Source organism: Taudactylus pleione, unplaced genomic scaffold (assembly GCF_031769625.1).
Source record: "Taudactylus pleione unplaced genomic scaffold, aTauple2 ptg000202l, whole genome shotgun sequence".
Classification (NCBI taxonomy): domain Eukaryota; kingdom Metazoa; phylum Chordata; class Amphibia; order Anura; family Myobatrachidae; genus Taudactylus; species Taudactylus pleione.
Window position 1 is genome coordinate 13,466,037 of NW_028284604.1, and position 23,795 is coordinate 13,489,831.

Consider the following 23,795-nt stretch of genomic DNA (forward strand, 5'->3'; position numbering starts at 1 on the left):
AATTAAAGGCTAAAACGGGGGTACCCATATTGTTCCCCCATGTTTTTACAACTTTAGGGGGGTCTTACAATTATTTTAAGGAAAAATTCGTAACTTTACGCAAATCCAACTTCGGAGTTTCCCGTTTTCGTTAATTTGATATTGAATATGGGGATAAGCGGGAGCGCGCACCATACCTTTACGCAGAAAAAAACTCTGATATGAAACGTTAACTTCGCCAGGGAAGTTAACCTTTCATATTGAATACCCCTATATGATGCAGAGTTAGAAGTAGAATGGGTATACAGTACATTGCTCAAAGTAAACTGTACAATAAAAATAGCATCATTTTGTGCATATGCAGAGCTGTACTCAACATGAGATATACAGTATACACCTCTGCACGGGCAACATGTGTATCTGGTTTATCCTCATTGTGTACTTGCACCTGCCCTATACTAGATGCATAAGCTATGTCTCCTAACAAGTACATAAATGCTTAGGTGCTTGTAGCATGGGGACCACGTGCATGAACACACCCTCACTAAACTTTGCCTACATGAGAACACCCTGTCATACCCCTATTCCACCTCTCCGAACATAAGTGTAATAAGTTCAGAATGCATTCTGGCATTTACAGTCTAAGGGGTATAATCAATTGGGCGCAAGGTTTAGCGAGGCTAAAACCTCGCGCCCCTCGCGACCAATTTCGGAATTCCGCGGGTATGCGCGCTCTCGATACCTGCAGGATTCAATTAAAAAAACAGTGGACGTGGGGTTTTCATCAATGAAAACCCTGCGCCAAGTAAATTATAAAAAATAAAAGTCACTTACCTGCCCGGGTCTCCGCAGCTCCCAGTGGCTTCCCCTCTCTCTTCTTACTGGAGAGGGGGCTGCTGGGAGTCCCGGGCCCGGGGTCGGGGGCTGATGGGAGGAGCAAGGGCTGCTGGGAGATGTAGATCTCCCAGCACCCATTCCGGGATATACACACACACTCTCACTCTTACACACTTACATACAGCACACACACTGACATACTCACCCTGCAGCAGAAGAGCCGGCTCCCGACGCTGGATGCAGAAGAAGATGCAGAAGACAGTGCAGAGGAAGGTGAGTAATGAAGGTCTAATTGAGATAATTGGATACTTCCAATTGCTTAATGTGTTCTGGGGGGGGGTTCCACAGGGGTGTCAGAGCGAGTTCCAGCGATTTTTCCTTAAATCATCGATTTTAGGAAAAATCACGCTTGCTCAGGAGGTGCGTGAAAAAAATACTCGCGGTGCGTGATTTTTAAAAAACCATGAACCTAATAGATATTCTCGCACACAATTGAATATGCCCCTAAGGGCCTGATTCAGAGATGGACGGATTTGCAGTGCCGCACACAAGCGGCTGTGCAAATCCATCCATCTCAGATGCAAACGCAGAAGGAGGTGTCATCCCTCCAAGAAAACAGAGGAGATGTCCCTGTTTCGAGGAACAGTGACCAGCCACATCCCGCTCTGCCTCCCAAATGCCGCAGCATGTACGTACATCTCTTAATCAGGCAAAAAGATTACAGCACTTTCAGGAGTGCTAAGTTTGCGGATTATGGGCCGGCTTCTGAGTCTCCATCTTGCCATTTTAAGCAGGTTGAGCAGGTGTCACAGCTAACAAAAGTATCATAGAGAGCTACGAGTCATTCTTAGGCCCGTATACAATTCCGGGCGAAAAAAGTCGGAATCCACAAAAAAGTATTGTTGATGACGTCATTTCGCCAGGCGGAAAGTTTTCTCCATATTTAATGGCAAACACTTTTCGTGTACGCGAAAACGCAATGCCATGTAATAGGCAAAAAGGTTTCACCTATGAATAGTTGTCGGAAAAAAGTGCAAAAGCGCTATTTTGGGGTGCAAAGGTGGGGAAACCATTCTATATTGATCCCCGATGTTAGTGCATCTTTTGGGGATGTCAGGCTGATGTAGACAAAAAGCCTGGCATGCGAACGGAGAGGAGGGGGCCCGTGACGGAGACCGCACACGGGCTCCCTCTTCTCTAGAAACGCCCCTGGGTGGATGCTATATACTGTACTACTGAATATTGTACTACTGTATATTTACTACTACTGTATATTGTACTACTACTGTAAACACTATTACTACTACTATCTACTGTACTACTGTATCTACTAGTACTGTATTCTGTACTACTGTATACTGTACTGCTGTATCTACTACTACTGTATACACTATTACTACTAGGGGTGAGCGGGTTCGGATTTCTGAAATCCGAACCCCCCCGAGCCCCCCCGATCCGAGTCCGATCCGAATCAGGCTCGACTTTTCCCGCCTGACTCGGATCTGAAATCGAGGCAAAACGTCATCATCCCGCCTTCCGAGTCTCGCGGGTTTTGGATCCTATATAAGGTACCCACGTCGGCGCCATTTTCTCACTCGGCTGTGGACAGTGAAGAGGGAGGGTGGGAGTTAGGGCTGTGTAGTGTAGTGTAGTGTAGTGCTGCTGTTGTCCACTACTTCAAAGTCCATAGGGGCTGGCTGTGTTGTGCTGTGCTGCTGTTGTTAATAGGGGCTGTGTCCACTACTTCAAAGTCCATAGGGGCTGGCTGGACTGTGTTGTGCAGTCAGTTCTCCATAGGGGCTGTGTCCACTCCAAAGTCCTGTGCAGTGTCCCAGTCCTAAAGAGGTGCTGTAGTGTTGTCCAGGGGGTGCTCTGTCCATCAGGGGTGCTCCCCCCAAGTGCTAAAAAAATAATATATTTTCTGTGTTTGTGAATTGTGTGCGCAGTAGCCGCACGTGCATCAACAAAGTAGTGCCAAGCGTGCGCCTTTGTCATAAGTAAAGGGCCGGCTGGCTTGACCGTTAAAGGGTGCTGTAACCCCCGAAAGTACACTCCAGTCCAAACCAAAAAAAAATTATTTTCTGTGTTTGTGAATTGTGTGCGCAGTAGCCGCACGTGCATCAACAAAGTAGTGCCAAGCGTGCGCCTGTGTCATAAGTAAAGGGCCGGCTGGCTTGACCGTTAAGGGTGCTGTAACCCCCGAAAGTACACTCCAGTCCAAACCAAAAAAAAAATTATTTTCTGTGTTTGTGAATTGTGTGCGCAGTAGCCGCACGTGCATCAACAAAGTAGTGCCAAGCGTGCGCCTGTGTCATAAGTAAAGGGCCGGCTGGCTTGACCGTTAAGGGTGCTGTAACCCCCGAAAGTACACTCCAGTCCAAACCAAAAAAAAAATTATTTTCTGTGTTTGTGAATTGTGTGCGCAGTAGCCGCACGTGCATCAACAAAGTAGTGCCAAGCGTGCGCCTGTGTCATAAGTAAAGGGCCGGCTGGCTTGACCGTTAAGGGTGCTGTAACCCCCGAAAGTACACTCCAGTCCAAACCAAAAAAAAAATTATTTTCTGTGTTTGTGAATTGTGTGCGCAGTAGCCGCACGTGCATCAACAAAGTAGTGCCAAGCGTGCGCCTGTGTCATAAGTAAAGGGCCGGCTGGCTTGACCGTTAAAGGGTGCTGTAACCCCCAAAGTACACTCCAGTCCAAACCAAAAAAAAAAATATTTTCTGTGTTTGTGAATTGTGTGCGCAGTAGCCGCATGTGCATCAACAAAGTAGTGCCAAGCGTGCGCCTGTGTCATAAGTAAAGGGCCAGCTGGCTTGACCGTTAAAGGGTGCTGTAACCCCCAAAGTACACTCCAGTCCAAACCAAAAAAAAATTTATTTTCTGTGTTTGTGAATTGTGTGCGCAGTAGCCGCACGTGCATCAACAAAGTAGTGCCAAGCGTGCGCCTGTGTCATAAGTAAAGGGCCGGCTGGCTTGACCGTTAAAGGGTGCTGTAACCCCCGAAAGTACACTCCAGTCCAAACCAAAAAAAAATTATTTTCTGTGTTTGTGAATTGTGTGCGCAGTAGCCGCACGTGCATCAACAAAGTAGTGCCAAGCGTGCGCCTGTGTCATAAGTAAAGGGCCGGCTGGCTTGACCGTTAAGGGTGCTGTAACCCCCGAAAGTACACTCCAGTCCAAACCAAAAAAAAAAATATTTTCTGTGTTTGTGAATTGTGTGCGCAGTAGCCGCACGTGCATCAACAAAGTAGTGCCAAGCGTGCGCCTGTGTCATAAGTAAAGGGCCGGCTGGCTTGACCGTTAAAGGTGCTGTAACCCCCGAAAGTACACTCCAGTCCAAACCAAAAAAAAAATTATTTTCTGTGTTTGTGAATTGTGTGCGCAGTAGCCGCACGTGCATCAACAAAGTAGTGCCAAGCGTGCGCCTGTGTCATAAGTAAAGGGCCGGCTGGCTTGACCGTTAAAGGGTGCTGTAACCCCCAAAGTACACTCCAGTCCAAACAAAAAAAAAAAATATTTTCTGTGTTTGTGAATTGTGTGCGCAGTAGCCGCATGTGCATCAACAAAGTAGTGCCAAGCGTGCGCCTGTGTCATAAGTAAAGGGCCAGCTGGCTTGACCGTTAAAGGGTGCTGTAACCCCCAAAGTACACTCCAGTCCAAACCAAAAAAAAATTTATTTTCTGTGTTTGTGAATTGTGTGCGCAGTAGCCGCACGTGCATCAACAAACTAGTGCCAAGCGTGCGCCTGTGTCATAAGTAAAGGGCCGGCTGGATTGACCGTTAAAGGGTGCTGTAACCCCCAAAAGTACACTCCAGTCCAAACCAAAAAAAAAATTATTTTCTGTGTTTGTGAATTGTGTGCGCAGTAGCCGCACGTGCATCAACAAAGTAATGCCAAGCGTGCGCCTGTGTCATAAGTAAAGGGCCGGCTGGCTTGACCATTAAAGGGTGCTGTAACCCCCAAAGTACACTCCAGTCCAAACCGAAAAAAAATTATTTTCTGTGTTTGTGAATTGTGTGCGCAGTAGCCGCACGTGCATCAACAAAGTAGTGCCAAGTGTGCGCCTGTGTCATAAGTAAAGGGCCGGCTGGCTTGACCGTTAAAGGGTGCTGTAACCCCCGAAAGTACACTCCAGTCCAAACCAAAAAAAAAATTATTTTCTGTGTTTGTGAATTGTGTGCGCAGTAGCCGCACGTGCATCAACAAAGTAGTGCCAAGCGTGCGCCTGTGTCATAAGTAAAGGGCCAGCTGGCTTGACCATTAAAGGGTTCTGTAACCCCCAAAGTACACTCCAAACCAAAAAAATATATATTTTGTGACTTGTGTGCACTGTGGCTGCACGTGCATCAACAAAGGAGCAGCGCCAAGCGTGCGCCTGTGTCCCATAAGTAAAGAGCTCATTTCTTAAAGGGTGGTGTAACCCACAAAGTGCACTACTCTCCAGCAAAAATAAAAAAATATTTTCTGTTTGTGTGCGCTTTAGCCGCACGTATATATATCAATATAACATAAATGGAGGACCAAACTTTCTCTGATAAAAATAAAATAGGGAAAGATCAAGAACCACTTCCTACTAGTGCTGTTGCTGCTGCTGGGAGTTGTTCATCATCCCAGAGAGGAAGTAGGAACATCACTACTTTTACTAAACAATTGACCCTCCAACAGTCCCTAGCGATGAGGATGAAGTACGACAGCAGTCATCCTGAAGCAAAACGTATAACTGAGGCCTTGACTGCTATGTTGGTGTTAGACGTGCGTCCGGTATCCGACATTAGTGCAGTGGGATTTAGACAATTGATGGAGGTAGTGTGTCCTCGGTTCCAAATCCCGTCTAGATTCCACCTGCATCCTCAAAGCAGCAGCGACAAGCGTGCGTCTGTCTGTTAAAGGGTGGTGACACCCTCAAAGTGTGCTACACAAACAATTAAAATATTGTTCTTTTTTTTTCTGTCTTTGTGAAATGTGTGGGCTGTAGCCGCACCTGCATCCTTAAAGCAGCAGCGACAAGCGTGCGTCTGTCTGTTAAAGGGTGGTGACACCCTCAAAGTGTGCTACACAAACAATTAAAATATTGTTCTTTTTTTTTCTGTCTTTGTGAATTGTGTGGGCTGTAGCCGCACTTGCATCCTCAAAGCAGCAGCGACAAGCGTGCGTCTGTCTGTTAAAGGGCGTTGTAACTCTCAAAGTACTCCAAAAAAATCAAAAATTTTTTTTTAATGTGTTTGTGACTTGTGTGCGATGTAGCCACACTTGCATCCTCAAAGCAGCAGCGACAAGCGTGCGTCTGTCTGTTAAAGGGTGGTGACACCCTCAAAGTGTGCTACACAAACAATAAAAATATTCTTCTTCTTTTTTCTGTCTTTGTGAAATGTGTGGGCTGTAGCCGCACCTGCATCCTTAAAGCAGCAGCGACAAGCGTGCGTCTGTCTGTTAAAGGGTGGTGACACCCTCAAAGTGTGCTACACAAACAATTAAAATATTGTTCTTTTTTCTGTCTTTGTGAATTGTGTGGGCTGTAGCCGCACCTGCATCCTTAATGCAGCTGCGACAAGCGTGCGTCTGTCTGTTAAAGGGTGGTGACACCCTCAAAGTGTGCTACACAAACAATTAAAATATTGTTCTTTTTTTTTCGGTCTTTGTGAAATGTGTGGGCTGTAGCCGCACCTGCATCCTTAAAGCAGCAGCGACAAGCGTGCGTCTGTCTGTTAAAGGGTGGTGACACCCTCAAAGTGTGCTACACAAACAATAAAAATATTCTTCTTCTTTTATCTGTCTATGTGAATTGTGTGGGCTGTAGCCGCACCTGCATCCTTAAAGCAGCAGCGACAAGCGTGCGTCTGTCTGTTAAAGGGTGGTGACACCCTCAAAGTGTTCTACACAAACAATTAAAATATTGTTCTTTTTTTTCGGTCTTTGTGAAATGTGTGGGCTGTAGCCGCACCTGCATCCTTAAAGCAGCAGCGACAAGCGTGCGTCTGTCTGTTAAAGGGTGGTGTAACTCTCAAAGTGCTCCAAAAAATAAAAAACTATTTTTTTTATGTGTTTGTGACTTGTGTGCGATGTAGCCGCACTTGCATCCTCAAAGCAGCAGCGACAAGCGTGCGTCTGTCTGTTAAAGGGTGGTGACACCCTCAAAGTGTGCTACACAAACAATAAAAATATTCTTCTTTTTTCTGTCTTTGTGAATTGTGTGGGCTGTAGCCGCACTTGCATCCTCAAAGCAGCAGCGACAAGCGTGCGTCTGTCTGTTAAAGGGTGGTGTAACCCTCAAAGTGTGCTACACAAAGAATAAAAATATTCTTCTTCTTTTTTCTGTCTTTGTGAATTGTGTGGGCTGTAGCCGCACTTGCATCCTCAAAGCAGCAGCGACAAGCGTGCGTCTGTCTGTTAGAGGGTGGTGTAACCCTCAAAGTGTGCTCCACAAACAATAAAAATATTCTTTTTTTTTTTCTGTCTTTGTGAATTGTGTGGGCTGTAGCCGCACTTGAATCCTCAAAGCAGCAGCGACAAGCGTGCGTCTGTCTGTTAAAGGATTACATCGGTGACAGCATCCAAGTAGGCATGTCAGACAGTCCGTACCTGTACTGGCTGGAAAAAGAAGCAATTTGGAGGTCCCTGTACAAACTGGCTCTATTTTACCTGAGTTGCCCCCCCTCCAGTGTGTACTCCGAAAGAGTGTTTAGTGCAGCCGGGAACCTTGTTAGCGAAAGGCGTAGGAGGTTGCTTCCACAAAATGTGGAGAAGATGATGTTCATAAAATGAATGATCAACTCTTCCAGGGAGACCAGCCTCCAGAACGTACAGAGGGACCTGTGGTTCCAGCAGGGACGAATGAATACTCTGTGAGGATGAGGATGTACATAACACTGAAGAGGGTGAGGAATCTGTGGATGAGGAGGATGAGGACGACTTCTTGCCTCCGTAGAGCCAGTTTGTGCAGGGACAGATTAATTGCCAGCTTGTTTTGTGGGGGCCCAAACGAACCAATCATTTCAGCCACAGTTGTGTGGCAGACCCTGGCGCTGAAATGATTGGTTTGTTAAAGTGTGCATGTCCTGTTTATACAACATAAGGGTGGGTGGGATGGCCCAAGGACAATTCCATCTTGCACCTCTTTTTTTTCTTTGCATTATGTACAGTTTGGGGCCTAGTTTTTCAATGCCATCCTGTCTGCCACTGCAGTTTCACGCCTAGATGGGTCACGTGTTTGTGCCGCCCACTCGTGTCGCTTAGCATAGTCATCCAGCTACCTCGGTGCAACCTTTTGGACATAAAAACACTATTGTGAGGTGTGAGGTATTCAGAATAGACTGGAAATGAGTGGAAATTAAGGTTATTGAGGTTAATAATAGCATAGGAGCAGAACAACCTACAAATTCTGTGATTTTAGCTGTTTTTATGCTTTTTTTCAAAAAAATACAGATCCAAAACACAAAACCCAGAACCCAAAACACGGAAGGGTGGTTTTGGCAAAACCAATCCAGATCCAAAACACGAAGAAAGATCCAGATCCAAAACCAAAACACAAAACACGAAAAGTGGCCGGTGCACACCCCTAATTACTACTACTATATACTACTACTACTACTATTACGTACTACTGTATCTACTACTACTGTATACACTATTACTACTACTATATACTACTACTACTACATACTACTGTATCTACTAGTGTATACTGTGCTACTGTGTTTACTACTACTGTATACACTGTATCACTACTAGTACTACTACTATATACTGTACTACTGTATCTACTACTAACGTATACTGTACAGTATTACTACTACTACTATACTACTACTACTACTACTACTACTACGTACTACTGTATCTACTACTACTGTATACACTATTACTACTACTATATACTACTACGTACTACTGTATCTACTAGTGTATACTGTGCTACTGTGTTTACTACTACTGTATACACTGTATCACTACTATTACTACTATATACTGTACTACTGTATCTACTACTACAGTGTGCTATCTTACTGTATCTATCCTACTGTATCTAATACTACTGCTATGCTGTATCACTACTACTATATAATGTGCTACTGTATCTACTACTACAGTATACTATCCTACTGTATCTATTACTATATAATGTACTACTGTGTATCTAATACTACTACAGTATGCTATGCTGTATCACTACTACTATATAATGTACTACTGTATCTACTACTACAGTATACTATCCTACTGTATCTATTACTGTATAATGTACTACTGCGTATCTAATACTATTACAGTATGATATGCTGTATCACTACTACTATATAATGTGCTACTGTATCTACTACTACAGTATACTATCCTACTGTATCTATTACTGTATAATGTACTACTGTGTATCTAATACTATTACAGTATGATATGCTGTATCACTACTACTATATAATGTGCTACTGTATCTATTACTAGAGTATGCTATCCTACTGTATCTATTACTGTATAATGTACTACTGTGTATCTAATACTACTACAGTATGCTATGCTGTATCACTACTACTATATAATGTACTACTGTATCTACTACTACAGTATGCTATCCTACTGTATCTATTACTGTATAATGTACTACTGTATCTACTACTACAGTATACTATCCTACTGTATCTATTACTGTATAATGTACTACTGTGTATCTAATACTACTACAGTATGCTATGCTGTATCACTACTACTATATAATGTGCTACTGTATCTATTACTACAGTATACTATCCTACTGTATCTATTACTATATAATGTACTACTGTGTATCTAATATTACTGCAATATGCTATGCTGTATCACTACTACTATATAATGTACTACTGTATCTATTACTACAGTATACTATCCTACTGTATCTATTACTGTATAATGTACTACTGCGTATCTAATACTATTACAGTATGCTATGCTGTATCACTACTACTATATAATGTACTACTGTATCTACTACTACAGTATGCTATCCTACTGTATCTATTACTGTATAATGTACTACTGCGTATCTAATACTATTACAGTATGCTATGCTGTATCACTACTACTATATAATGTGCTACTGTATCTATTACTACAGTATACTATCCTACTGTATCTATTACTGTATAATGTACTACTGTGTATCTAATACTACTACAGTATGCTATGCTGTATCACTACTACTATATAATGTACTACTGTATCTACTACTACAGTATACTATCCTACTGTATCTATTACTATATAATGTACTACTGTATCTACTACTATATAATGTACTACTGTATCTATTACTACAGTATACTATCCTACTGTATCTATTACTGTATAATGTACTACTGTGTATCTAATACTATTACAGTATGCTATGCTGTATCACTACTACTATATAATGTGCTACTGTATCTACTACTACAGTATACTATCCTACTGTATCTATTACTATATAATGTACTACTGTATCTACTACTACAGTATACTATCCTACTGTATTTATTACTGTATAATGTACTACTGCGTATCTAATACTATTACAGTATGCTATGCTGTATCACTACTACTATATAATGTGCTACTGTATCTATTACTACAGTATACTATCCTACTGTATCTATTACTGTATAATGTACTACTGCGTATCTAATACTATTACAGTATGCTATGCTGTATCACTACTACTATATAATGTACTACTGTATCTACTACTACAGTATACTATCCTACTGTATCTATTACTATATAATGTACTACTGTGTATCTAATACTATTACAGTATGCTTATGCTGTATCACTACTACTATATAATGTGCTACTGTATCTATTACTACAGTATACTATCCTACTGTATCTATTACTGTATAATGTACTACTGCGTATCTAATACTATTACAGTATGCTATACTGTATCACTACTACTATATAGTGTACTACTGTATCTATTACCAGAGTTTGATATCCTACTGTATCTATTACTAGAGTATGCTAGCCTCTACTACTGTATCTGCTACTACTATATACTGTACTACTGCATCACTCTTGTACACAAGGTATTTCCATAACAAATATATCCTTTTAATCTCATCTGCCAAAAATAGTTTCCTTTATATATTACAAAGAGGTTTGTTTCTTTATAATTTCAGTGACCATCGACTTTAATTATTTAATTGTTTAATTATTAATTCATTATTTATTTGATACTTACAGGAATAAAAATCATGGTTGCACAATTCAACCATGTGATTGATCATTTTCACTAGCATAAGATAGTCAGCAAATACTTTAAAAGCAGAAAATTTACATATTGTACACACATTAACACTGTTTTGTTTCCCTGACCTGATTACAGCTGTGTCCGTTTTCCCACCCTGCTATTATGAGGAAAGCTTTCTGGTGCTTCCTGTCTAACTGTGGGTGACATCATTTTCTTAAGATCCTCAGAACTACAAGTATTTCACATCAACATCTATAGCAGAAACTATTCACACACAGCTAACTGCCTGACTAAAACATGCGTGTGGGTACACATACAGCACAGGAATAGCTCAAGCCAAGTACACAATAGTAGGATATATAGCCCTTTCCTAGCTGCACCATCATTTCTGAAATGTCAAATTTTGCATAAACTGTTATAGTGCAGTAACAAGGAAAGTCTCATAGGGGCAATTTAACAACACTCTCCTGCCAGGACACATGTTCTGATAAGAGCCCATCCCACATAATTGAAAGAAGTAAAGTGATTACTTATGATATCACTTTACTTCTGTGTTCAGACTCATCCTATCATGGGACAGCTGGCAGCATGTATATGAAACGCACTTCAAGAATTCCTTTTTACATTGGGATTCCTCTGCAGACCAAGAACATTCTGATTATTAAAGAACTTTTTAATTCTGTTGGATAATAATGGATTTGAAACATACTTTATTATTTATTACCAGTTCTTTCTATAGTGCACACATATTCCACAGCGCTTTACAGAGACTATTTGGTCATTCACATCAGTCCCTGCCACAGTGGAGCTTACAATCAGCGCTCTGGGAGGTGATAAAGTGGAGAGTGATAAACAACCAACCAATCAACTGTAATTTTTCAAACACAGCCTGTAACATGACAGTTAGGGGCTGAGTGGTTGGTCATTTATCACTCTCCACTTTATCACTTTCCAGAGCTTCATACATCTGCCCCAGTATCCCCTACCACATGCTCACATACTAACACACTAGGATTAGTTTTTGTTGGGAGCATATTAACCTACCAGTATAATTTTTAAGTGTGGGAGGAAAACAGAGTACCTGAAGGAAACCCATGCAAGCGCAGGGAGAATATACAAACTCCACACAGTTAGGACCATGGAAGCACAGGGAGTCGCAGGGGCCACCGGAATGGAACAACTTATTACAAAAAAAAAAAATAATGGCAGAAGTGTCAGCAGGAAGGGAGGGGAGGAGATCCACCTGTGGTGTACACTATATATAGTTATTTTATTATTTTCCAGTTTATCTATGCCAAGGTAGAATCCTCTCTCATTTTCTATCATGGAGGGAAGCTGGTGCTATGCTGAATTAGACAGAAGCATACATACGTCTGTGCAGCACTGAGGCTAGCGTACACTGATGACTAGTATTATAGCAAGCACACCAATAGGGGCTGGCGCACTACAAGATGCATACAACTCTGCATGCAGACAAATATGCAGATTTCTTTCCATTCCCGGATCATATACACCTGGTTTCCATCCAATTCTGCATCAGGCCCATCAATTATCTTCTCTGATAAATAAATCTTATAGTAACAGTTAAAATATGTTTAAAAATGACTTAGTAAGCAAATACATAGATATACAGATATTTCATAAATATAAAAGTATTTTTAAGAATAAGCCTTGTGTTAGCAAAATACACTTAATCCATTTGTACTTTGGTTAAAGATCTGTTTATTTTTCAAAATTATTTTGAGATCGAAGTTCCATTAGCTGTAGTCTCTGATGACTACCCCCAATCCAGGTGTCTGTTCCCAGTCATAGCTGTAATCACACAAGACTTCTAATTCCTGGTATTAGCTACATTCTTGCTGTCCAGGTATTCAGCCTTCCGGATGCCATTGTCAGAGCTTGCTGGGACTCTGCAAGGAATAAGAATGTATCCCTGGGAGTTAGTTTCCCTGGTGTGCAGTAAATGGATTTTCTTAGCCAGGAAATAACTTTCCTGGAGTCTTCTTGTCAAACAGAAGGGCTTATAGCCTGGAGGTACAGAGAGATTATAAATTTGGGATTTGCCATAAATAACTTTACTGTCATTGGTGACCTGAGAGCTGTTAGTTAGGTGTGAGACCTGGCGATGACTGTTCACTGACATTTCTTTTTGCAAATGAAGATGTATAAATAAGCTAATGCATGCTTTATCTTATTCAATATAATGCATCATTATCTCTCTAAATTTGTTAGAATTAGTTCCCTACAACAATAAAAATGTCAGGGTTTTGGTATCACATGAAACAACAGCTAATCAGCAGGCAATATAAGAAATACAGTATGCCAGCACAAAGTAACACAACAAAAACAAAAAATATCATATTTTCAATACGTCCTTCAACAAGAAGACTGTTTAGGTAATGTATTAAAATTTGGATAACCCCCCCAAAATTGGTAGTGCTTTGAAAGGGGGCACATTATTATTTTAGATTAATTTGGTTACAATTAAAAAGCATGAGAGGTGCCAAAATTCCATACTAGTTGCAGATCTGCCAACTGGGATGTACATTTGCTTCTGGTGGTTTACACCAGGTCAGGAGATGATGTCTACACGTTCTTTTGGTGTAGTAATGCTATTCAAACTGTACATAGCCAACACATAAATGAAACACATCACCATCCTCTATCACTCATGGACAAGTGAACAGTTTAACTTCCACATTAAGGTTATGGTAATTTTTATAAGAACCAGTGGCATATGGAGCCTGATGCAACGTGTGGCAGTATGTGTTTATAGATAGATAGATAGATAGATAGATGGATCTATGTATATAAAGTAGGGGTGAGCGGGTTCGGATTTCTGAAATCCGAACCCCCCCGAGCCCCCCCTGATCCGAGGCCGATCCGAGTCAGGCTTGACTTTTCCCGCCTGACTCGGATCTGAAATCGAGGCAAAAAGTCATCATCCCGCCTTCCAGGTCTCGCGGGTTTTGGATCCTATATAAGGTACCCGCGTCGGCGCCATTTTCTCACTTGGCTGTTGACAGTGAAGAGGGAGGGTGGGAGTTAGGGCTGGCTGGGCTGTGTAGTGTAGTGTAGTGCAGTGTAGTGTTGTGCTGTGCTGTGCTGCTGTTGTCCATAGGGGCTGTGTCTACTCCTCCAAAGTCCAAAGGGGCTGGCTGGACTGTGTTGTGCAGTCAGTTGTCCATAGGGGCTGTGTCCACTCCAAAGTCCTGTGCAGTGTCCCAGTCCTAAAGGGGTGCTGTAGTGTGGTCCAGGGGGTGCTCTGTCCATCAGGGGTGCTCCCCCCAAGTGCAAAAAAAATAATTTCTGTGTTTGTGAATTGTGTGCGCAGTAGCCGCACGTGCATCAACAAAGTAGAGCCAATCGTACGTCTGTGTCATAAGTAAAGGGCCGGCTGGCTTGACCGTTAAAGGGTGCTGTAACCCCCAAAGTGCACTCCAAACAAAATAAAGAATATTTTCTGTGTTTGTGAATTGTGTGCACTGTGGCTGCACGTGCATCAACAAAGGAGCAGCGCCAAGCGTGCGCTTGTGTCCCATAAGTAAAGGGCCGGCTGGCTCATTTCTTAAAGGGTGGTGTAACCCACAAAGTGAACTAGTGTCCAACAAAAATAAAAAATTATTTTCTGTGTTTGTGTGCGCCTTAGCCGCACGTATATATCAATATAACATAAATGGAGGACCAAACTTTCTCCGATAAAAATAAAATAGGGAAAGATCAAGAACCACTTCCTCCTAGTGCTATTGCTGCTGCTGGGAGTTGTTCATCATCCCAGAGAGGAAGTAGGAACACCACTACTTTTACTAAACAATTGACACTCCAACAGTCCCTAGCGAGGAGGATGAAGTACGACAGCAGTCATCCTGAAGCAAAACGTATAACTGAGGCCTTGGCTGCTATGTTGGTGTTAGACGTGCGTCCAGTATCCGCCGTTAGTGCAGTGGGATTTAGACAATTGATGGAGGTAGTGTTTCCCCGGTTCCAAATCCCGTCTAGATTCCACCTGCATCCTCAAAGCAGCAGCAACAAGCGTGCGTCTGTCTGTTAAAGGGTGGTGTAAACCCCAAAGTGCGCTCCACAAACAATAAAAAAATTCTTTTTTTTTTTCTGTCTTTGTGAATTGAGTGGGCTGTAGCTGCACCTGCATCCTCAAAGCAGCAGTGACAAGTGTGCATCTGTCTGTTAAAGGGTGGTGTAACCCTCAAAGTGCGCTCCACAAACAATAAAAAAATTCTTTTTTTTCCTGTCTTTGTGAATTGTGTGGGCTGTAGCTGCACCTGCATCCGCAAAGCAGCAGCGACAAGCATGCCTCTGTCTGTTAAAGGGTGGTGTAACCCTCAAAGTGCGCTCCACAAACAATAAAAAAATTCTTCTTTTTTTTTCTTTGTGAATTGTGTGGGCTGTAGCCGCACCTGCATCCTCAAAGCAGCAGCGACAAGCGTGCGTCTGTCTGTTAAAGGGTGGTGTAACCCTCAAAGTGCGCTCCACAAACAATTAAAAAATTCTTTTTTTTTCTGTCTTTGTGAATTGTCTGGGCTGTAGCTGCACCTGCATCCGCAAAGCAGCAGCGACAAGCGTGCTTCTGTCTGTTAAAGGGTGGTGTAACCCTCAAAGTGCGCTCCACAAACAATAAAAAAATTCTTTTTTTTTCTGTCTTTGTGAATTGTGTGGGCTGTAGCCGCACCTGCATCCTCAAAGCAGCAGCGACAAGCGTGCGTCTGTCTGTTAAAAGGTGGTGTAACCCTCAAAGTGCGCTCCACAAACAATAAAAAAATTCTTCTTTTTTTTCTGTCTTTGTGAATTGTGTGGGCTGTAGCTGCACCTGCATCCTCAAAGCAGCAGCGACAAGCGTGCATCTGTCTGTTAAAGGGTGGTGTAACCCTCAAAGTGCTCCAAAAAATAAAAAACAATTTTTTTTATGTGTTTGTGACTTGTGTGCGATGTAGCCGCACATGCATCAACACAGTTGCAGTGCCAAGTGTGCGCCTGTGTCATAAGTCAAGGGCCAGTTTGGACATCTGGTCCGGACTGAAGGATGTGCCAACAATTTCTGACAAGTCTACTGTCACTGCATATGATACTGTCCTCAAAGCAGCAGCGACAAGCGTGCGTCTGTCTGTTAAAGGGTGGTGTTACCCCCAAAGTGCGCTCCAACAAAATAAAATAATCTTTTTTTCTGTGTTTGTGTGTGAAATGTATGCACAGTAGCCGCACCTGCATCCTCAAAGCAGCAGCGACAAGCGTGCGTCTGTCTGTTAAAGGATTACATCGGTGACAGCATCCAAGTAGGCATGTCAGACAGTCTGTACCTGTACTGGCAGGAAAAAGAGGCAATTTGGAGGCACCTGTACAAACTGGCTCTATTTTACCTGAGTTTCCCCCACTCCAGTGTGTACTCCGAAAGAGTGTTTAGTGCAGCCGGGAACCTTGTCAGCGAAAGGCGTAAGAGATTGCTTCCACAAAATGTGGTGAAGATAATTTTCATAAAAATTAATTATCAACTCTTCCAGGGAGATCAGCCTCCAGAACGTACAGAGGGACCTGTGGTGGTGGATTCCACCGGGGACCAATTAATACTCTGTGAGGATGTACACAACACTGAAGAGGGTGAGGAATCGGTGAATGAGGAGGATGAGGACGACATCTTGCCTCCGTAGAGCCAGTTTGTGCAGGGACAGATTAATTGCCAGCTTGTTTTGTGGGGGCCCAAGCGAACCAATCATTTCAGCCACAGTCGTGTGGCAGACCTTGGCGCTGAAATTATTGGTTTGTTAAAGTATGCATATCCTGTTTATACAACATAAGGGTGGATGGGAGGGCCCAAGGACAATTCCATCTTGCACCTCTTTTTTTTCTTTGCATTATGTACTATTTGGGGCCTAGTTTTTCAAACTGCCATCCTGTCTGCCACTGCAGTGCCACTCCTAGATGGGCCACGTGTTTGTGCCGCCCACTCGTGTCGCTTAGCACAGTCATCCAGCTACCTCGGTGCAACCTTTTGGACATAAAAACACTATTGTGAGGTGTGAGGTGTTCAGAATAGACTGGAATTGAGTGGAAATTAAGGTTATTGAGGTTAATAATAGCATAGGAGCAGAAAAACCAGCACATTCTGTGATTTTAGCTGTTTTTATGCTTTTTTAAAAAAAAATACAGATCCAAAACACAAAACCCAGAACCCAAAACACAGAAGGATGGTTTTGGAAAAACCAAACCAGATCCAAAACACAGAGAAAGATCCAGATCCAAAACCAAAACACAAAACACGAAAAGTGGCCGGTGCACACCCCTAATATAAAGTGAGCAGGGAGAGTAGGGGGCCCATGTGCAAACTCTGTGTGGGCCCCTCCTCTCTGTGGTGCAGTAAACTCTGACATCCGCAGGTCTCCTGTAACATGGCGCACATGCCATGGACCTGGAGACATCTCTACTGCACAAATCTCCAGGAAAATGGCCACCACCCCAATGTACCCAGTGATTTGTGCTACTGCTGTACTGGAACTCTGAAGAGATAAGCATACGCCAATGAAAGTGAATGTAATTCAGCACAATGGGCCTGGTACTGACTTGTTTCCAGGTCTAAATGTGTTTACATTCTAAGATGCAAATGGTAAACAAACAAAACGCTATATATAGCACTTACAGCTAAGCCACGCTGGATGCAAGAGATACGACTGAAATAGCCATCTCATCGTTATACGCCTACAGCACTCCCAAGGCATGGTTCTATTCTGTGCATATGCTGCCCAGTATTACCCATTTCATGGATGGAGGGAGATGCTTCTAAACCAGAATCGCACCGAGATATACAAAGAAGCATATGTTTCCTACAGCACATGCGCTGCCTGCTAAAAGTCATTAGAGGCGGCCACAACTTATGGACAACTGAGAATCAGGCCCTTTATTGTTGCACATAAAATTATTCTCTTACTACAGCAACAAATATTGCACTTACTGTCTGCTTGTTGGATTTTTCACTTGTATTTTGACAGAACTAAAATACAAAGAACATAGTAAGCAGAAACATTGTAGGCGAACCTTTCCTATGTAATAATACTAAGATTAGCATTATTTTACAAGGTCTGGAATGTAGACATTTGGAGATAAGCTAAATAAAGAGTGTACAAGCACTACTATCACACTCGTTTCTAACAGTGGGCTGATGGTTAATATTTATAGCTACTGTATGCATCAGAGCCTCTCTCTGCTATAAGGCTAGAAATCGTGCTGCCCAGGTAGAAATTGCAGTGTGCTGTAAAGTACGTTGGTGTTATATAAATTTATAAAGCTTAGTAAATAATATGCAACATGAATTTTGACACCACAATGACAACAGGAGTCTCAGTACACTGTGCTATTGGATGACCTTGCTTAGTCTACTATCCAGCTCACAGCCTGTAGCCTCCTGCTTGTCTCTATTACCCTGCTGACATCATATCATGTGAACCCAGACTAACTTACACACTAGTGGAAAAGATAATGCCTGGCGCAAGATCAGCAACTCCTCTCCTGGAATACTCTGTGCTTCTGTGAAATTTCTGATAATCTGTTTACAGGTTGTTCTGTCTTTGCCCACTTCAGGATTGGGGACAGACAAAAGGGCATATACAATTGGCAGCAAGGTTTTGTCCACAAAAAATTATGCAGAACATACAACCAATTTTGGATTACAGTGGGTATTCGCGCTCCCAATACCCAAAGTATCCAATTAATAAAAAATGGTTGCAGAGTTTTTTGTAAGTCAAATGCAACAGGAGGGGATTTTTTTTATAAAACGCAGCCTATGGACAGCTACTGATGCTATTATTTATTTATTAACAGTTGCTTATATAGCGCAGCATATTCCGTTGCGCTTTACAATTGGAAACATTTATAGAACAAAACAGGGTAATAACAGACAGACATAGAGGTAAGAGGGCCCTGCTTGCAAGCTTACAATCTATAGGGAAATAGGCATTGATGCACAAGGATAGGTGCTATATATATTGCAATTTGGTCCGGCCAGAATGCAGAGTTTCTTGGTGGGCTGTATGATCCAGTCACACAGGAATGTCAGCCAAATGTCAGGAATATGTGAAGGAAAGACAATGTGTGAGGTTATGTGTGGACTGTGAGAGAGGATGTAATAAGACATGGAAGATATAAAGGTTATGTGGTCAGTTCTGGAATCTGATAAACTTGTCTGAAGAGGTGAGTTTTCAGGGAACGCTTGAAGGACTGAAGACTAGAGGTAAGTCTTATTGTGCGTGGCAAGGCATTCCATAGAGTGGGTGCAGCCCACTATGGAAAGTGGCGGCAGTGTAGTGCCAGTAGTGTAGTGTAGGTAGTGTGTGCCGAGAGCGCGTGCAGGGTTAGTGGCAGTAACGTAGTGTAGGTAGTGTGTGTGTGGAGCGTGTGCAGGATTAGTGGTGGTATTGTAGTGTAGGTAGTGTGTGGGGAGCTTGTGCAGGATTAGTGGTGGTAGTGTAGTGTAGGTAGTGTGTGGGGAGCGGGTGCAGGGTTAGTGCCAGTAGTGTAGTGTAGGTAGTGTGTGCGGAGAGCGTGTGCAGGGTTAGTGGCAGTAACAGTGTAGGTAGTGTGTGGAGCATGTGCAGGATTAGTGGTGGGAGTGTAGTGTAGGTAGTGTGTGCGGAGAGGGCGTGCAGGGTTAGTGGCAGTAACGTAGTGTAGGTAGTGTGTGCGGGGAGCGGGTGCAGGGTTAGTGGAGGCAACGTAGTGTAGGTAGTGTGTGCGGGGAGCCGGTTCAGGGGTAGAGCCGGTAGTGTAGTGTAGGTAGTGTGTGCGGAGAGCATGCGCAGCATTAGTGGCAGTAGTGTAGTGTAGGTAATGTGTGCGGGGAGTGGGTATAGGGTTAGCAGTGGTAGTGTGTGTGGTGAGCAGGTGCAAGGTTAGTGGCAGTAGCGTAATGTTGGTAGTGTGTGCGGGGAGTGGGTACAGGGTTAGCAGTGCAGTGGTAGTGTAGTGTAGGTAGTGTGTGCGGGGAGCTGGTGTCGTAGTAGTGGAGATAGTGTAGTGTAGGTAGTGTGTGCAGGGAGTGGGTGAGGGTTAGTGGCGGTAGTGTAGTGTAGGTAGTGTGTGTAGGGAGCGTGTGCATGGTTAGTGGCGGTAGTGTAGTGTAGGTAGTGTGTGCGGGGAGCGGGTGCAGGGTTCGTGCTGGTAGTGTAGTGTAGGTAGTGTGTGCGGGGAGCGTGTGCAGGGTTAATTCCGGTAGTGTAGTCTAGGTAGTGTGTGCGGGGATCGGGTGCAGGGTTAGTGGCGGTAGTGTAGTGTAGGTAGTGTGTGCAGGGAGCAGTTGCAGGGTTAGTTGTGGTAATGTAGTGTAGGTAGTGTGTACGGGGAGCCGGTGCAGGGGTAGTACCGATAGTGTAGTGTAGGTAGTGTATGCGGGGAGCGGGTGCAGATTTAGAGGAGGTAGCGTAGTGTATGTAGTGTGTGCAGGGAGCAGGTGCAGGGGTAGTACCGGTAGTGTAGTGTAGGTAGTGTGAGCAGGGAGCGGGTGCAGGGTTAGGAGTGGTAGTGTAGTGTAGGTAGTGTGTGCGGGGAGCCAGTGCAGGAGTAGTACCGATAGTGTAGTGTAGGTAGTGTATGCAGGGAGCGGGTGCAGAGTTAGGGGAGGTAGCGTAGTGTATGTAGTGTGTGCAGGGAGCAGGTGCAGGGGTAGTACCGGTAGTGTAGTGTAGGTAGTGTGTGCGGGGAGCGGGTGCAAGGTTAGGGGTGGTAGTGTAGTGTAGGTAGTGTGTGCGGGGAGCGGGTGCAGGGGTAGTGGCGGTAGTGTAGTGTAGGTAGTGTGTGCGGGGAGTGGGTGCAGGGTTAGCAGTGGTAGTGTAGTGTAGTTATTGTGTGTGGGGAGCGGATGCAAGATTAGGGGCGGTAGCATAGTGTATGTAGTGTGTGCAGGGAGTGGGTACAGGGTTAGTGGCTGTAGTGTAGCGTAGGTAGTATGTGCAGGGAGCGGGTACAGGGTTAGCAGTGGTAGTGTAGTGTAGGTAGTGTGTGCGGGGAGCGGATGCAGGGTTAGGGGTGGTAGTGTAGTGTAGGTAGTGTGTGCGGGGAGCAGGTGTAGGGTTAGCAGTGGTAGTGTACTGTAGGTAGTGTGTGTGGGGAGCGGGTGCAAGATTAGGGGCGGTAGCGTAGTGTATGTAGTGTGTGCAGGGAGTGGGTACAGGGTTAGTGGTGGTAGTGTAGCGTAGGTAGTATGAGTGGGGAGAGGGAACAGGGGTAGCAGTGGTAGTGTAGTGTAGATAGTGTGTGCGGGGTGCAGGTGCAGGGGTAGTGTCAGTAGTGTGGTGTAGGTAGTGTGTGCTGGGAGCAGGTGCACGGTTAGTGGCGGTAGTGTAGTGTAGGTAGTGTGTGCGGGGAGCGGGTGCAGGGTTAGTGGTGGTAGTGTAGTGGTGGTAGTGTGTGCGGGGAGCGGGTGCAGGGTTAGTGGCAGTAGTGTAGTGTAGGTAGTGTGTGCGGGGAGCGGGTGCAGGGTTAGTGGCAGTAGTGTAGCGTAGGTAGTGTGTGCGGGGAGCGTGTGCATGGTTAGTGGTGGTATTGTGTGCGGGGAGCGGGTGCTGGGTTAGTGGCAGTAGTGTAGGGTAGGTAGTGTGTGCGGGGAGCGGGTGCAGGGTTAGTGGCGGTAGTGTAGTGTAGGTAGTGTGTGCAGGTAGCGGGTGCAGGGTTAGTAGCAGTAGTGTAGTGTAGGTAGTGTGTGCGGGGAGCGGGTGCAGGGTTAGTGGCGGTAGTGTAGTGTTGGTAGTGTGTGCAGGGAGCGTGTGCATGGTTAGTGGCGGTAGTGTAGTGTGGGTAGTGTGTGCGGGGAGCGTGTGCAGGGTTAGTTCTGGTAGTGAAGTGTAGGTAGTGTGTGCGGGGTGCAGGTGCAGGGGTAGTGGTGGTAGTGTAGTGTAGGTAGTGTGTGCTGGGAGCAGGTGCACGGGTAGTCTAGTGTAGGTAGTGTGTGCAGGGTTAGTGGCGGTAGTGTAGTGTAGGTAGTGTGTGCGGGGAGCAGGTGCAGGGTTAGTGGCGGTAGTGTAGTGTAGGTAGTGTGTGCAGGGAGCGTGTGCAGGGTTAGTGGCGGTAGTGTAGTGTAAGTAGTGTGTGTGGGGAGCGGTTGCAGGGTTAGTGGCGGAAGTGTAGTGTTGGTAGTGTGTGCAGGGAGTGGGTGCAGGGTTAGGGGTGGTAGTGTAGTGTAGGTAGTGTGTGCGGGGAGCCAGTGCAGGAGTAGTACCGATAGTGTAGTGTAGGTAGTGTATGCGGGGAGCGGGTGCAGAGTTAGCGGAGGTAGCGTAGTGTAGGTAGTGTGTGCAGGGAGCAGGTGCAGGGGTAGTACCGGTAGTGTAGTGTAGGTAGTGTGTGCGGGCAGTGGGTGCAGGGTTAGGGGCGGTAGTGTAGTGTAGGTAGTGTGTGCGGGGAGCAGGTGTAGGGTCAGCAGTGGTAGTGTAGTGTGAGCAGGTGTATGGTTAGCAGTGGTAGTGTAGTGTAGGTAGTGTGTGTGGGGAGCGGATGCAAGATTATGGGCGGTAGCATAGTGTATGTAGTGTGTGCAGTGAGTGGGTACAGGATTAGTGGCGGTAGTGTAGCGTAGGTAGTATGTGCGGGGAGCGGGAACAGGGTTAGCAGTGGTAGTCTAGTGTAGGTAGTGTGTGTGGGGAGCGGGTGCAAGATTAGTGGCGGTAGCATAGTGTATGTAGTGTGTGCAGGGAGTGGGTACAGGGTTAGTGGCGGTAGTGTAGCGTAGGTAGTATGTTCGGGGAGCGGGTACAGGGTCAGCAGTGGTAGTGTAGTGTAGGTAGTGTGTGCGGGGAGCGGATGCAGGGTTAGGGGTGGTAGCGTAGTGTAGGTAGTGTGTGCAGGGAGCAGGTGCAGGGGTAGTACCGGTAGTGTAGTGTAGGTAGTGTGTGCGGGGAGTGGGTGCAGGGTTAGGGGCGGTAGTGTAGTGTAGGTAGTGTGTGCGGGGAGCAGGTGTAGGGTCAGCAGTGGTAGTGTAGTGTGAGCAGGTGTATGGTTAGCAGTGGTAGTGTAGTGTAGGTAGTGTGTGTGGGGAGCGGATGCAAGATTATGGGCGGTAGCATAGTGTATGTAGTGTGTGCAGTGAGTGGGTACAGGATTAGTGGCGGTAGTGTAGCGTAGGTAGTATGTGCGGGGAGCGGGAACAGGGTTAGCAGTGGTAGTCTAGTGTAGGTAGTGTGTGTGGGGAGCGGGTGCAAGATTAGTGGCGGTAGCATAGTGTATGTAGTGTGTGCAGGGAGTGGGTACAGGGTTAGTGGCGGTAGTGTAGCGTAGGTAGTATGTTCGGGGAGCGGGTACAGGGTCAGCAGTGGTAGTGTAGTGTAGGTAGTGTGTGCGGGGAGCGGATGCAGGGTTAGGGGTGGTAGTGTAGTGTAGGTAGTGTGTGCGGGGAGCAGGTGTAGGGTTAGCAGTGGTAGTGTAGTATAGGTAGTGTGTGTGGGGAGCGGGTGCAAGATTAGGGGCGGTAGCGTAGTGTATGTAGTGTGTGCAGGGAGTGGGTACAGGGTTAGTGGCGGTAGTGTAGCGTAGGTAGTAGGGGTGAGCGGGTTCGGATTTCTGAAATCCGAACCCCCCCTGTGCCCCCCCGAACCGAGGCCGATCCGAGTCAGGCTCGACTTTTCCCGCCTGACTTGGATCTGAAATTGAGGCAAAACGTCATCATCCCGCCTTCCGGGTCTCGCGGGTTTTGGATCCTATATAAGGTACCCGCGTCTGCGCCATTTTCTCACTCGGCTATGGACAGTGAAGAGGGAGGGTGGGAGTTAGGGCTGGCTGGGCTGTGT